Genomic DNA, 13,586 nt, shown 5'->3' with positions numbered 1-13,586 from the left:
TTTTTTTTATATACTTGCTTGTTTGTGTTTATATCTGTGTTTCACCCTATTTGTGTTAAGTTACTTTCAAGTACCCTTTAGTAGCTTACGGATGTGTACGTTTTGTTTTGGAAGATTGTTTTATTGTCCTTTTACAAATTTCATACCCTTCTTTTTTCAGAACAGTTTTCCTCCATGAAAATGTGGGTATGGGTAAAAAATATCTGTAGTCTTGCCAGTCATAGACAATCACTGTCAAATTTTTGAAGCAAATCCGTTAAGATTATATCTGGCATTGTTTTTGAAAGAAAAAGTATGCTATAACCAGCCTTTAATATTCCTTGTAATTATGTTGTTACTATTTTATTGGCTTGCAAGTATTCACCTGTTTTTATCAAACCTCTATTTTGTCAAATACTGAAAATTTTGCCATTATAAAGCGTTACCTTTTTGGCCCCTTTTGATTGTGTCTGCTTTATTTATTCTTCATTTTAGAGATACTGTGTGGATCTCTTTTGCTTTTAATGATTTACGTAGCTTCCCTTTTACCAACATCCCTGATCTCAGTTACTTCCCCAGTGTTAACCAACTTCCTTATTCTTCCAGATGCTTTTATATGCATATATGATGTATTTTTGGTAATGTGGGCATAATTAGTGTACTTCAGAGGCTTGTTACATGAATTCTACCGTTAAGCGTATCACAATAAATACTTGGTTAGTTTAGCCATCATCATTGTTATCTTCTCAGTCTTTGTTATTTACCGAAAACCTTTTTTGTTTTCCATTTTTGGCTACACCCATGGCATATTGAAGTTCCCAGTCCAGGGATCAAATCCGAGCCACATCTGCAACCTGTGCCACAGCTATGGCAACACCAGATCCTTAACCCACTGGGCTGGGCTGGGGATTGAATCAGCAGTGTCACAGAGGCAAGCCAGATCATTAACCCCCTGTGCCACAGCAGGAACTCCTTTACCAAAAAACTTTTTCTCTCTCTTTCTAGGGTCACACCCATGGCATATAGAAGTTCGCAGGTTAGGGGTCTAATTGCAGCTGTAGCTGCCAGCCTATGCCACAGCCACAGCCAAATCTGCAACCTACACCACAGCTCATGGCAATGCCAGATCCTTAATCCACTGAGGGAGCCAGGGATCAAACCTGCGTCCTCTTGGATACTGGTCAGGTTCATTTTTCACTGAGCCATGACGGAAAGTCCCCAAAAAACTTTTAACTGTGATCTATACCTTACTCAACATGAAAGACATTATTGTAGGAAAAAAGACATTTATATATGTGAATATAGGAAAAGTTTGATCAATATTTATTCCTTATTGAATGAAGAATACTTAATCTTAAAGAAAAATAAAGATTGTAAAATGTAAGAAAGCAAAATGCATCATAAAACTTACACCAAAGTGAAAATAAAAACAGGATAGCTCATTTATAAATATCTGAACACTGAAGAATAACATCAACCTCATGGTGGCATAAGATGCCTCTCCATTTTGCATACACATCCTCTTTTAACAACTAAATCTTGGCATCCATCCAACAACAAATTGCCTCTATAGGAGTCATGGGATCCAACTCCTATATATCAAGGAAACTGATGGAAGTTTCACCCACATGTGTATCAAGTAATAGGCAGACAGTCCTTGGCATGGACTGTGGAACCAGCAGGAGTCTGAACCAGCCCTAGTCCCTTTTGGCTGTGGACCTGGAGAGGGCTGATGTGGGCAGACACCCATCTATGAGAAAGCTTTTGTATAAGTCCAGGTTTCCTGAGGAGAGATTCCAGCCCTTTTTTAAGGCAGAAAAAAATTTGAATGCATTGTAGAGAGTAAGATGAACTTTGCCATCACCTAGGGCTGTGTCTGAGCAGAGCAAGGGAAATGATTGCTGGTGCCTGCACAGACAGCATAGTGGAGACAGCTCAGACTTCTGCAGACAACATGGGCTAAGAGCTCATGTGGGCGCCTCTTGTTTTGGTGACCCCCGCCACCTGGGGTGAGGGTCCCAGTGCTAGGGGAGGGGACAGTGTACACTTAAAGGAAACAGAGCCAGCTTGGGCCCTATCCTACGGTCTTCTCCAATAGCATAGGATCAGAACCCTCACCACCACCACCCCCACCAATAGGGCAGTAATGGCTACTTAGCTATCACTCTTCACTTCCAGGGAAGTCCCATCTCACTCTTGGCTCCATCTCTAGCCTTTCCATCTCCAGCCTAACTCCCTACCACAGTGATAGCCCTGAGGAAAGATGTAATTTGCATCCATATCATATCCAGCTCTCTCACTAATGGCATTGGGCACACATCTGTACAGGGACACTTCCACATAAGAACATCCATTCAAGCCTGTAAGAGGTAGGTGTTTTTCTTAAATTTATACAGGTAGAGAAAGTTAAGCAAAATGGAAAGGTGGAAGAACTAGTCTCAATTGAAAGAGCAAGACAAAAACCATGAAAAAATAAAGGAAACAGAAATACACATTAACCAGATAAAGAATTCAAAGCACTGGAAGTAAGAATGTTAACTGAATTAGAGAAAAGAATAGATGAATGCAGTGGTAACTTTAACAGGGAACTGAAAACATTTTAAAAATTAAAGAATTGTGTAACGAATAAAAATACACTAGAAGGAATGAATAGCAGATTAAATGTTGCAGAAGAATGCATAAATGATCTGGAAGATAGAATAATGGAAATCATCCAATCAGAACATCAAAAAGAAAAACAAGTTTTAAAAAATGAGAACAGTTAAAGAAGTCTTTGGGATAACATTAAGCATACCAACATTTGCATTAGACAGGTCCCAGAAGAAGAGAGAGAGAAGGGGGATCAAAAATATATTTGAGGAGTTCTTGTAGTGCTGCAGCAGAAACGAATCTAACGAGGAGCCATGAGGTTATGGGTTTGATCCCTGGCCTCGCTCAGTGGGTTGAGGATCCAGTGTTGCCGTGAGCTGTGGTGTAGGCTGCAGACACAGCTCAGATCTGACATTGCTGTGGCTCTGACATAGGCCAGCAGCAACAGCTCAGATTGGACCCCTAGCCTGGGAACTTCCATGTGCTGCAGGTGCGGCCCTAAAAAGACTATATATATATATATATATATTTTTTTTTTTTTCCCTGAGGAAATTATGGCTGAAAATTTCCCAGACCTGAAGAAAGAAACAGATATTAAGGTACAGGAAGCACAGAGGGTCTCAAACAAGGTGAACACAAACAGACCCACACCAAGACATTTAGTAATTACAATGGCAAAAGTTAAAGATAGTTCTGAAGACAGCAAGAGAAAAACAAGGGTCAAAGGAATCTGCATAAGGCTACCGACCACTTATTCTGTATTTGCAGGTCTATAAGGAGTGTCATGACATATTCAAAGTGCCAAAAGGGAAAAACATGTGACCTACTATACTCTACCTAGGAAGAGTATCATTTAGAATCAAAGGAGAGATAAAGGACTTCTCAGAGAAGTAAAAATCTAAGAGTTCATCAGTGTTAAACCTACCCTAAATGATTATTAACGTGTCTTCTCTAAGTGGAAAAGAAGAATCTATAAGAAAGGGAAAATCCCACTTGGAAAGGCAAAGATATAGTAAGGACAGATGATCAAACACTTAAGCAAAAATGAAGACTAAAAGACAGAAAACTTATAAAAGTGAATGTAACTACAATAAACAGTTAAGGAATAAACATGAAGATGTAAAATATGACATCAAAAGCACAAAATATGGGGATGGGAGTACTCCACTCACATCTATGAACAGAAAATCACTTGCAGACAGAAAATCAAAAAGCCAATAGTGGTTTTAATGACACAATAGACCAGTTGGACTTAATAGATATCTATAGGACATTACATCCCAAAACAGCAGAATGCACATTCTTTTCAAATGCACATGGAACATTCTCCAGGATAGATCACATGCTAAGCTACAAAACAAATCTCAACAAATTTAATAAATAGGCTAGAAATTATATTAAGCATTTTCTCTGACTACAACAGTATGAAAATAGAAATCAACTACAGAAAGGGAAATGGGAAAAGAACAAATACATAGAGACTAAACAGCATGCTAATGTAAAACCAATGGGCCAATGAAGAAAGCAAAGAGGAAATCAGAAATACCTTGAGACAAATGAAAATGGAAACACAGCTATCTAAAACTCTATGGGAGGTAGCAAAAGTAGTACTAAGAGGGATATTTATAGTGATAATAGGCCTTCCTCAAGAAACAAGATGAATCTCAAATAACCAACCTAACCTATCACCTAAAGGAATTAGAAAAAGAAACAGCAGATAAAAATCAGGGAAAATAATGGAATAGAGACAAAGACAGTCAGGAAAATCCAAGAAACCAAGTGCTGTTTTTTTGAAATGATGAATAAAACTGATAAATCTTTAGTCAGGCTCACCAAGTATAAAAGAGAAAGAACCCAAATAAAATAAGAAATGAAAGAGGATAAATTACAACTGATACCACAGAGATACAAAGAATCATAAGAAAATACTATGAACAGTTATATGCCAATGAATTGGACAATCTAGAAGAAATGAACAAATTTCTAAAAATGCATTGGAGTTCCTATCATGGCACAGGGAAAACGAATCCTACTAGGAACCATGAGGTTGCAGGTTCGATCCCTGGCCTTGTTCAGTGGGTTAAGGATCTGGCATTGCTGCAAGCTGTGGTGTAGGTCGTAGATGCAGCTCAGATCCCGCATTGTGGCTGTGGTGTAGGCCAGCAGCAACAGCTCTGATTAGACCCCTAGCCTGGGAACCTCCATATGCTAGGAGCAGACCTAAAAACGACAAAAAAAAGAAAAAAAAAGTAAAATAGATAAATAAATAAATAAAAATAAAAATGTACAACCTGCCAAGACTAAATGCAGAAACAATTTGAATAATTTATCCTTCTGAAACTATTCCAAAAGATTGAAGAGGAGGGAACACTCCCAAACTCCCAAATACATTCTGTGAATCCAGCATAATCCTGATACCAAAACCAAAGATGTTACAGGCCAATATCTTTGATAAATATAGATGCAAAAATTCTCAACAAAATATTAGCAAACTGAATCCAACAGTATATAAAGACCATCATATACCATGATCAAGTGAGATCATGGTTCCAGGAACACAAGCATGGTTCAATATTCAGAAATCAATCAAGGGAACTATATATCTAATCTCTTGTGATGGAGGATAATGTGAGAAAAAGAATATGCATGACTGGGTCACTTTGCTGTACAGAAATTGAACATTGTAAATCAATCATAATAAAAAATTAAAAAATTAAATACTTTTTCCACATTCAAAAAAGAGAATTTTTTTTTTTTGGTCTTTTTGCTATTTCTTGGGCCGCTCCCGCGGCATATGGAGGTTCCCAGGCTAGGGGTCTAATCAGAGCTGTAGCCGCCAGCCAACGCCAGAGCCACAGCAACTCGGGACCCGAGCCACGTCTGCAACCTACACCACAGCTCACAGCAACACTGGATTGTTAACCCACTGAGCAAGGGCAGGGACCGAACCCGCAACCTCATGGTTCCTAGTCAGATTTGTTAACCACTGAGCCACGACGGGAACTCCTCAAAAAAGAGAGAAATTAACATGACACACCATATTAACAAAAGGAAGGATAAAAATCACGTGACTATGCCAATAGATGCCCAAAAAAATTTGACAAAATTCAACATTTATTAATGATAAAAACTTATCAAAAGTGGTATAGAGGGAACATATCTCAACATAATAAAGGCCATTTATGAAAAATCCACCACTAACATCATATTCAGTGGTGAAAAACTGAAAAACTTTCCTCTAATTTCAGAAACAATGCAAGGACACACACTTTCACCACTTCTATTTAACGTAATATTGGAAGGCATAGCCACAGCAGTCAGACAAGAAAATGAAATAAAAGGTATCCAATTGGAAGACAGTTGGTAAAACTCACTATTTGCTGATGACATGGTACTTTACATAGAAAGTCCTAAAGTCTCTATCAAAAAACTGTTAAAATTAATAAATGAATTCAGTAAATTTGTAGGATACAAGGTTACTATATATAAATCTGTTACTTTCTATACACTGATAATGAATGATCAGAAAGATTAAAAGAAAAATCTTTAATCCTGTTTAAAATCACATTGAAAAGAATAAAATACATAGGAATAAATTTAAGCCAGGGAGATGAAAGACCTATACTCTGAAAAGTATAAAACACTGATGAAGAAAATTGAAGATGATACAAAGAAATGGAAAGATATTCCATTTTCTTGGATTGGAAGAATTAATATTTTCAAAATGGCCAGAGCAATCTAAAGATTTAATGCAGTCCCCATCAAAATACCCATGACATTTTCCACACAACTAGGATAAATAATCCTGAAATTTATACAGAACCACAAAAGACTCCTTTTTTGTTTTTGTTGTTGTCTTTTGTATTTTTAGGGCCATACCCTTGGCATATGGAGGTTTCTAGACTAGGGGTCGTACTGGAGCTGTAGCTGCCGGCCACAGCCATACCAACTCGGTATCCAAGCTGCATCTGCAACCTGCAACACAGTTCATAGCATTGCCGGATCATTAACCCACTGAGCAAGGCCTGGGATCCAACCCTCGTCCTCATGGATACTAGTCAGATTCATTAACCACTGAGCCATGACCGGAACTTCTTGAACCACAAAAGACTCTGAAGTGCCAAAGTAACCCTGAGGGAAAGAACAAAGCTGGAAGTTAGCAGCCTCCCTGACTTCAGACTATACTACAAAACTAAAGTAACCCAAACAGCACAAAAACAGAAACAGATCAATGCAATGGAAAAAAGAGCAAAGAAATGAACTCACATTTTTATGGTCAATTAATCTATGACAAAGGAGGCAAGAATCTACAATGGAGAAAAGACTCTCTTCAATAAGCGGTGCTGGGAAAACTGGACAGCCACAATTAATAGAACAAGATTAGAACATTTCCTTACACTATGTGCAAAAATAAACTCAAAATGGTTTAAAGACCTAAAGGTAAGATCTGAAACCGTAAAACTCCTAGAAGAAGACGTAGGCAGAATAGTTTCACATAAACTATATAGCAATATAGTTTTGGGAAAATAAGAAAAAAATACAAGAGCGGTTCATGTAATTCAACATAAAAAAAACACCCAAATGAGACAGAAAAAACAAACAAAAAACAGACAGGACTTCCCTATTGGCTTAACAGGTCAAGGATCCAGCATTGTCACTGCTCTGCTCAGGTCACTGCTATAGTGCAGGTTCATTCTATGGCCTGGGAACTTCCTCATGCCATGGGTGGGGCCAAAAAAATGGACAGAGGACCTGAATAAACATTTTTCCAAAGAAGATGTACAAATGGCTAACAGACCTATGAAAAGATGTTCAACACTGCTAATTATTAGAGAAGCAAATCAAAACCACAATGAAACACCTCACACCTGTCAGAATGGCTATCATCAAAAAGTCTACAAATAAAAAATGTTGGAAGGGTATGGAGAAAAGGGATCAAAGGATCACCGTTGGTCAGAATGCAAATGGGTGCAGCCCTGTGGAAAACAGTAAGGAGGTTCTTCACAAACTGAAAATAGAACTACCGTATGAATTAGCAATCCTACTCTAGGGGGGTATATATCTATAAAAAAATGAAAACAAGAATTCAAAAAGATATATGCACCTTAATGTTCATAGCAGTGCAGCACTGTTTATCATAGCCAAGATGTAGAAGCCACTCAAGTGTCCAGCAATAGACGAATGAATCAAGATGTGTACACACACACACACACACACACACACACGATGGAATTTTACTCAGCCATGAAAGAAGGAAATTGAGCCATTTGTGGCAATATAACTGAACCTAGAGAATGTTAGTGAAATAAGTCAATGAAAGGCAAAGTATGATATTTATATGTGGAATCTAAAAAGTAAAACAAGTGTATTCAGCAAAACAGAAACAGACTCAGATAATGGAAAGAAACTAGTGGTTACCAGTGGGGAAGCGGGAAGGAGGGAGAGGCGAGATAGGGTTATGGGATTCAGAGATACTAACTACTATGCCTGAAGTAGATAAACAACGAGGATATGTTTATATATTGGAGTATAATCTATAAAAATACCCGCACCCTCATGGGTGCTAATCGGTTTGTTACTGCTGAGCCACAATGGGAACTCCTACCATACTATTTTGATTGCTGTACCATTACAGTTAGTCTTAAAGTCAGAAGTGTCAGTCCTCCAACTTCCTTCTTCTTCAGTATTGTGTTGGGTATTCTAGGCCTTTGGGCTCTTCATCTAAACTGTAGAATCCACTTACCAATATCCACAAAATAACTTGCCGGAATTTTGATTTGGATTGCATTAAATTTATAGATCAAGATGGGAAGTACTAATGCCTTGACAATATTGAAGTTTACCATTCATGAATATGAAATATTTCTCCATTTACCTATTTGATTTTATTTATTGGAGTCTTGTAATTTCCCTCATAACAAAAATATTGTACATATTTTGTTAGATTTATGCCTGAGCATTTCATTTGAGGGGGTGCTAATGTAAGTCATATAGTTTTTAACTTTAAAATCCACTTGTTCATTACTAGTATGTAGGAAAGTGATCGACTTTTGTATGTTAACTTTGTATCCTTTATCCTTGCTATAATCTTATATTTAGTTTGAGGTTTGTTTGTTTTTTGTTTTTGTTTTTGTTTTTTTGCTTTTTAGAGCTGTGCTGGTAGCATGTGAAAATTCCCAAGCTAGGGATCGAATCGGAGCTACTACAGCTGCTGGCCTATACCACAGCTACAGCAACACAGGATCCAAGCCATGTCTGTGACCTACACCACAGCTCATGGCAATGTGGGATCCCAGACCCACTGAGTGAGGCCAGGGATTGAACCTGCACCCTTATGGATGCCAATCAGATTTTTCTACCACAACAGGAACTCCTAGGGAGATTTTTTTTGTTGATTCTTTCAGATTATCTCCATGGGCAGTCATAGGCAAAATTTTTTTTTTCTTTCATAACTGAGATGTTATTGGTTGTTTTGAGGATCAGTACACAGACATTTCAATTTGTACACAATTCTTAACATAGGTACCAAAAATCTTAAAAAGTCCTATAGTTGTTACTGTTTCTCAACGGTTATTCCAGTGACTTTACAGCTTAAAATTTGGAGGCAAATTTTCCTTAACAGGATGTAGTACCGATATCTTCAAATGTTGATATGCCATTGTATCATAAGTCCCACTAATTCACAATTTAATATCATATACACTATGAACTCAAATTTTCAACCTTTCCCAGCACATTAATAAAATTGCTAGGAAAACCACACTACCACAACCAATGATGTTACAGAGTGCACAAAATTCTGACTAGGAGAGCCAAGATCAAGGAGTGGTTTGCTTTAGGAAACAGTTCTACCAAAAAACAACATGGAAAGAGAAGTGTTTTAAAGTGTTCAAAACGTTCAATGCACAACTGACTCCAAATTGCCATTTAGTATGTTTGTATTATAGGATATAAAAGCTACCCCATCTATGGAATGTTAAGCTGACACCCAAGACAATCAAAGCCTCCCATATTCACTATTTTCTGGTTGTACCAAAAGATAAACAACCAGCAAATGATTTCACCTCTTAAAAAAAAAACTTTAAAAATGGGATGAGGTGGGATTCCCTCCTTCTTAAAAATGTTTCTTGAGTTACTTAAAAACTTGCATTTATACAATAGTTGATTAAAATGTTCCTCTGGCAGTTCCCATTGTGGTGCAGTGGAAACAAATCCGACTAGGAACCACGAGGTTGCCATTTCCAAGATGCTGCCCAGATCTGGTGTGGCTGTGGCTGTGGTGTAGGCCGGCGGCTACAGCTCCAATTGGACCCCTAGCCTGGGAAACTCCATGTGCCTGGGTGCGGCCCTAGAAAGCAAAAAAAATAAATTCCTCTGGATTGTACAAGAAGGGAGATGGACCACTGACAGGACTGGACATGTGGTGATAATCAGACCTGGCTTCTTTCTGTCCTGTTTCATCAGAGGCCAGGGTGCTCATCGTTTTTTGTTTTTTTGTTTTTTTTTTAGTTTCTCCGTTTTCTGCAGGCAAATCTTTTGGTCTCCTGGTTAGTCACTTCAGCCTGTTCTCCCTTTGCTCCCCTTTTCCCTGTACTTTTTTGTCTGCAGATTTATCCTTTCTTGCCACTGTTTTTGGCTTCTTTTCCACTTTTGCAGGAGCAGGTTTAACTGACAACCTCACCGATCTCCTCTTGGGCTCCTCCTCCCTTTTTCAAATGTTTTTTCTGCATGTATTGCTATGATTATGTGATTTTTCCTTTTAGTCTGTTGGTGTGATGGATTACATTAATTGATTTACAAAATTCGAACCAGCTTTTTATACGTGGGATAAATCCCATTTTGTCATTTGGACAATTCTTTTTTAGATATTGTTGGATTGAATTGTTAGAGTTTTCTTGAGATTTTTTTGCCTCTCTCTCTCTCTCTCTCTCTCTCTCTCTATATATATATATATATATATATATATATATATATTTGTTTGTTTATTTTGCTTTTTAGGGCCGCACCTACAGCATATGGAAATTCCCAGGCTAGGGGTCCAATTGGAACTGCAGCTGCCAGCCACAGCCACAGCAATGCGGGATCCGAGCCACATTGTCGACCTACAGCACAACTCATCGCAACACTGGATCCTTAACCCAGTGAGCGAGGCCAGGGATCGAACCCGCATCCTCATGGATACTAGTTGGGTTCGTAACCCACTGAGCCACAGTGGGAACTCCCTGTGTCTATATTAATGAGAGATACTTGATCCTTAGCTTTTTTTCTTCCTTGTATTGTCTTAGCTGGTTTTAATATTAGGGTAATATTTTCCTTATAGAATGAGTTAGAAAGTATTCCTTCTGCTTCTTTCCTCTGAGATGATAAAGAATTGGAATAATTTCTTCCTCAATTTTTTTTTCTTCTTTAATTTTTTTATAGAATTCACCAGTGAACCCATGGTGCCTTCTATTTTGGAGTATTATTAATTACTGATTCAATTTCACTTATACATTTACATCTATTCAGAGTGTTTCATCTTGTGTGACTTTTGGCATATTGTGTCTTTAAAGGAATTGTTCCATTCCATTTAGGTTATCATATTTGTGGCCATAGAGTTATTCATAATATTCCTTTATTGTTATTTTAGTCTAGAAATCTGTAGTGATGTCTGCTCTTATTTCTTATATTACTAATTTACATCTTCCCATTTTTTTCTTAGTTAGCCTGGCTAGAAGCTTATGTATCTTACTGATCTTTTCAAAGAACCAGCTTTCAGTTTTACTGATTTTGTCTATTGAGTTCCTGTGTTCAATTTCATTGATTTCTGGTCTAGTTCTTACTATTTATTTTCTTCTGCTTTCTTTGGATTTACTTGCTCTTTTTCTAGCTTCTTAGGTAGAAGCGTAGACTATTGATTTTACATTTTTCCTCTTTTTGAATGTATACATTCGTGGCCATAAACTTCCCTCTAAGGAATGCTTTTACTGCATACCACAAAATGGCAAGTTATATTTTCATTTCCTTTTATTTAAAAATATTCTAAAATTTTTCTTGAGATTTCTTCCTTGACCAATGTATTATTTAGAATCGTGTTGTTAAATCTCCACATATTTTGGGATTTTTCTATTATTGATTTCTAATTTAATTACATTGTTGTTTGAGATTAGACAATGTGTGATTTTAGTCTTTTAAATTTGCTTAATATGTATCTTAGGTCCCAGAATGTGGTCTGTCTTGGTGAATGTTTCTTCAGAAGAAAGGAATGTTTTTTTAGTAATGCAAAACCAGGAGTCCCTTATAGAAAAGATTAATAAGTATGACTTTTGCATATTGTACAAATGATAAACTATCACATATTTTTTCAAATTATCACTTAACATTAATCTCATGAAGTATCACCTCATACCAATCAGAATGGCCATCATTGAAAAGTCTACAAACAATAAATGCTGGATTGGGTTCAGAGGGACCCTAAGGTTCCCTCCTACACTGTTGTGGGAATATAAATTGTGGTACAACCACTATGGAAAACAATATGGAGGTTCCTCAGAAAACTAAAAATAGAATTACCATATGATCCAGAAATTCCATTCCTGGGTATATACCCAGAGAAAACCATAATTCAAAAATACATGTGCATTCCAATGTTCATCGCAGCACTATTTACAATAGCCAAGACATGGATGCAACCTAAATGTCTGTCAACAGATGAATGGATAAAGATGTGATAAATATATACAATGGAATGTTACTCAGCCATAAAAAAGAATGAAATAATACCATTGGCAGCAACATGGATGGAACTAGAAATTATACTAAGTGAAATAAGTCAGACAGAGAAAAGAAAAATATCATGGTATCACTTGTATGTGCAATCAAAAATAATGATACGAAGGGGAAAGGTGCGGGGAAGGGATGGACTGGGAGCCTGGGATTGGCATGCGCACACTGTTGCATATGGAGTGGATGGTCAACAGGGATCTGCTGTATATAATATGGGTAAATCTAGTCATATGTGATAACCTATATGGGAATGGGTGTGTGTGCATGGATAACTGAATCACTTTGCTGAACAGCAGAAATTAACACAATATTGTAAATCAGTGATACTTCAATAACCTTTTTTTTTTTTTAAATGAGAAAAGGAGTTTCCTGGTGGCTCAGCACACTAAGGATCCAGCATTGCCACTGCTGTGGGCTCAATCCCTGGCCCAGGAACTTCTGCATGCTGCAGACACAGCCTGGTTGGGGGCGGGGGCAGGTGGGAGAGAAGAAAAAAAAAAAAAAACTTTAGTAAGAAAAAAAATGGCCACAATTTTAAAAAGTTTTCATAGACCAGGAACTCCAATAAGAGGTAGGCAGAGTTACTGATCCTTATGATATTATAAAAATAAGTATCAATATTATGAGAAACATTAATAAGAACTTCCATTTTCATTTCTCATTTTGGCAGAGATGTAGAAATTTGCTATTAATTATGTTGACCATAATCACCATCTTGGTAGGGTGAATCGATTGTCTTAATATCCAAAATATATAAGAATTTATACAAATCAGGAGTTCCCGTCGTGGCGCAGTGGTTAACGAATCCGACTAGGAACCATGAGGTTGCGGGTTCGGTCCCTGCCCTTGCTCAGTGGGTTAACCATACGGTGTTGCCGTGAGCTGTGGTGTAGGTTGCAGACGCGGCTCGGATCTCGCCTTGCTGTGGCTCTGGCGTAGGCCAGTGGCTGCGGCTCCGATTGGACCCCTAGCCTGGGAACCTCCATATGCCGCGGGAGCGGCCCAAGAAATAGCAACAACAACAACAACAAAAAGACAAAAGACAAAAAAAAATAAAATAAAATAAAAACGGGGAAAGGACTTGACTAGACATTTTTCCAAAGAAGATATACTAATAGCCCCCTGATACATGAAAGGTCTCAGTATCACTAATCATTAAAGAAATGCAAATCAAAACCACATTGAGATATCACCTCATAGCTGCTAGAATGGCTTTTATCAAAAAGATGATAGAGAGGTCTTTGTGAGGATGT

The 13,586-nt window shown here is 37.6% G+C and overlaps 1 protein-coding gene across 1 annotated transcript in view; it reads left to right on the top strand.

Annotated features, from left to right (window-relative positions):
* The window catches only part of LOC125133198 (zinc finger protein 420-like), a 71,621-nt gene that overhangs the window by 27,507 nt on the left and 30,528 nt on the right, over positions 1-13,586 (top strand). The window lies entirely within an intron of this gene.

Source organism: Phacochoerus africanus, chromosome 8 (genome assembly GCF_016906955.1).
Source record: "Phacochoerus africanus isolate WHEZ1 chromosome 8, ROS_Pafr_v1, whole genome shotgun sequence".
NCBI classification, from domain to species: domain Eukaryota; kingdom Metazoa; phylum Chordata; class Mammalia; order Artiodactyla; family Suidae; genus Phacochoerus; species Phacochoerus africanus.
Note: the sequence above shows the minus strand (reverse complement) of the source record. Positions and strands in the feature narration are given on the sequence as shown.